The 3,498-nt window shown below is 35.3% G+C and overlaps 1 protein-coding gene across 3 annotated transcripts in view; it reads left to right on the forward strand.

Annotated features, from left to right (window-relative positions):
- usp54a (ubiquitin specific peptidase 54a) overlaps positions 1 to 3,498 on the forward strand; it is a 74,997-nt gene that overhangs the window by 5,415 nt on the left and 66,084 nt on the right. Inside the window, exon 1 of one of the 3 annotated variants that reach the window (XM_016497450.1) lies at positions 1,748 to 1,890. The exons of the other annotated variants lie outside the window; for them this stretch is intronic. The gene's annotated coding sequence lies outside the window, so the exon portion shown is untranslated. Of the gene's footprint in view, positions 1 to 1,747; positions 1,891 to 3,498 lie in introns of those variants that run through there. 3 annotated transcript variants of the gene reach the window in all.

The following is a 3,498-nucleotide window of genomic DNA, read 5'->3' on the forward strand; positions in this document are numbered from 1 at the left end:
GATGTCACGGACACTACGTCCATGTTTTTATACAGTCTATGGTGGAAACATGCTGAGGGACAGAAATTCTGAGAAAGGCACCCATTTGGAACTCTGGACTATTTTTACCCTCCCCCAGAATTCCCATGGGAGCACAGCACACATTTGTGAATGGCTACTGTGCGTGTACTACTGACCACCCGAGGAGACACGGCGCAGATATTGATGGATGCTGTTGTGCAATCCAAATTTAACCCCCACGAGCCTCTGTTTGAGGGCACTTTTGTCGCATAGCGAGTGACCATGTAAACAGGTCAGCCATGAGTATTACTATTGATACGAGGTTGGATTTGAATTTATTTGCCAGTGATAAAACTCTTTCTTCACTCTTAGACAAGGTTTAAAACTTTTTTTGTATTATTATTTTTATGTAATGTTCCATTTAAGATTAAACAGTTGAGTTACAGTTGACAATTTATACTTACAGAATTTGGCAATACAGTGTTCAACTAAGGTATTTCTACTAGTTTATTTATTTGGATGAAACGATGAATAATTGCATGATTTAAATTTGTTTAATAAAACATTAATTTTATATCTTGCATAAGCACATCTGTTGGACAAGTGTTATTTTAGCATCAATGAGATGCTATTATAGTTTTTATTCATATATTGAATCAGTTTTTAGTTTTATATTTTCCATTTTCGTTTAAATGTTAGTTAGTGTTTTTTTTGTTTTGTTTTTTATATGTAGCTTTCAAGTTTTTATTTTCAAGTTAAACTAGTTAAATGGTGCCTTGGCAAATAGCTGAAATAAAAAATATATTTTATTATTAATATTTTTTTTAGATTTTATTTTAGTTATTGTTTATTTTATTTCGCATAATGAACGTTTTTAAATAATGAAGTTTACTTTAATTACCCTGGTTGGAATGGTCTTTACCAATATGGAAGTCACAACAAGGACAAAATGGCGCCTAATATTATTTTATTTCATTTTGCACATCAGCTTTATATATCTTGAGTTCAGTTGGTTGAATGTCTTAATGTGAATGGCAGATTAAGATTACTGATGAGTCTGACAAGTTCTTAATGTTTAACTGCTTTGGTTTTAATTATGTCTAATTAGCAGATCTCTTAGAAAGGCTTAGCTACTAATAACAGATTTTCAGGACAAATTAGTGATGAAATTAGACCTATACACCCTTTCGTCGTCCATCCAGGCAACAGCACCACTTTATTATGACAGAGGATTACAGCCAAAAATATCCCATATGGTATTCACTGATGTTTCTGGCTATGAATGACATTTCAGTTGCTAATTTTAAGCGACATTTCGGGGTTTAATCTTCTAAGCATGTGGACCTACTAAATGGCTCTTAAAAGCTTCTATTAAAGCCAGTGTTTATAAAACATCTAAAGTTTGTGTCATTTACGAATGTGTCAGCTGATTAATATAAAATGGCTGTTGTCCGTTTAAAAATAATTAATCCTGAGGCATTTGCAATGCAACACAAAAAACAAGCCCTCACATGACATTAATGGTCGTACTTATTTATATTTGGCTGACTGGCTCTGTATTCAGTCTCTGCTAACTGTCTCAAGTCATATTTGCTATCTGAGTGAGGTCATATTTGTCTAAAACACACTGTTTGGCATTGGCTCACATGACTGTGTCTGTCCAAACAGATAATGTTCTTTATGAGTTGTCACATGGTTTTTTTTGTGGTACCCTGTCTGTCCCTTTAAAGGCAGGAAAGTGGGAGGAGCTTCCTGAGGAAACAGGTGTGTGCTGATAGGGATGATGTCATTGTTTCAGAATCACCTGGAAAAACCTGCATGATTGTCAGCAAGATATACACATTACAGCTGCTCATGACCGGATCATAGACGTCGGACAGACAAGACGCTGTAAGTACACAGACAGTATAAAGCTTTATAAGGAACTTCTTTTGTCAGCCTGAGGGTTTGTTTTACAGTTTTACGTGAACTGTATGCCGGAGAGCTGTAGCTGACAGGTGCGTTTGCTGCGTTTTAAACATTTAGTGGCTTCATTCAGGCTTTTCTATGTTTTAAGAGGAAATTCTAGAGGGTTCTGTTCATGTTGTAGCACAATACTTGTGTGTATGGAAGTCATCAGAGATTAACAGTTTGGCTTTTTTTTTTTTTGGAGTTGTGACCTTGTAAATTGTTTACTTTTCGACAGTTTAACTCAGTCTTTGTCAGTGCACAGATTTATTTAAGCTTTATTTCATGCAATAAAGTAGTAAATTAACTTTGCACAGATCTGTTTTAGATACCATGAACAGTTGTGCTGTTTCAGAGCATGATAATGATACCTACAGCGGATATGAACCTGCTGCAGGAAATTAATAAAAATATTAGGACTCCGAAACATGCAATGGATACATGAAAACTGGTGAAGACGAAAACAAAACAAATTCCAATAGTGACCTATTTTCCATTCTGGTGTAGTATTTATGGAGCAGATGTCGTTTTAGTCAGACAGCGAGTTTATGCATAAGGAGCCTTTTTGCCCTCTGATGTCATTACGTTGTGAGATAATGCATGACTACAGCCCTTGTCTGGAGTAATCACATGACCGAGTGAGTAAAGCATGCCTCGCTGTCCTGGAGTTGTCACTCAGCGAGAATTATGTCATTCAGGAAGTAGATCGAGTAAAACAGGAGGAATAGTTACCCAGACCTCTGAATCACCTGGATGGTCACTCCTTTTTCTGATGAAGGATGTGAATGCAAATTGTGTGTTGCATGAAGTTTTTGGTTCATTGTTCTGTGGTTTAGATATGAAAACTTACAGGAAGTGCCTGTTTTCCCTCTTTTTCCTCTCCTCTTGCCCTGGAAAAGAGATTTTTGCTGAAGTCCATGCAAATCAAAAAGCAAAATTTAAAAAGTGGTTAAAAAAAGTGACATGCAAGCACAAGCACTATAAATTTTGAAGTTAAATGTTGTGGGCTGCTAGTTATTTACGGAGTGTTTTCAACCAGGAAGAATAGATAACATCTCTGTAGGACATTAGAAGGTCAGCATGCGATTTTTGTCTTCAAACATTTTCATATGGGAATTTTTTTGACCCCATGTTTAGTGACCGTTTTGTTTTTTTGCATAACACAACACTGTTCTCATAAGAATGAATTGACTTTGTCACTAGGTCATTACTGTCAGTGGAGATGCTGTGTTGTGGATATGTTGGCTTATATTAGGAAGGCTATAGATTGATATACTGCATGTACTATGGTGTGATCTGTGGTTATCTTATTATATATAATGACTTGTTGCACAATATGACCATTTCAGGGTTTTGGATATCAGAAATCAAATCCATACACAAAACAAAAACATTACTGCTAGAAAAGTTAATTAGGTGTAGGAATGTAACGATTCACTCAACTCACGATTCGATTCAAGATTTTGATTTCACGATTCGATTCACGATTATTATAAAAAAAAATTAACAAAATGAGATTTAAGACAAATTATAAATTAAATGTGTCCTTTT

Source organism: Sinocyclocheilus anshuiensis, unplaced genomic scaffold (assembly GCF_001515605.1).
Source record: "Sinocyclocheilus anshuiensis isolate Anshui unplaced genomic scaffold, SAMN03320099.WGS_v1.1 scaffold1224, whole genome shotgun sequence".
NCBI lineage: Eukaryota > Metazoa > Chordata > Actinopteri > Cypriniformes > Cyprinidae > Sinocyclocheilus > Sinocyclocheilus anshuiensis.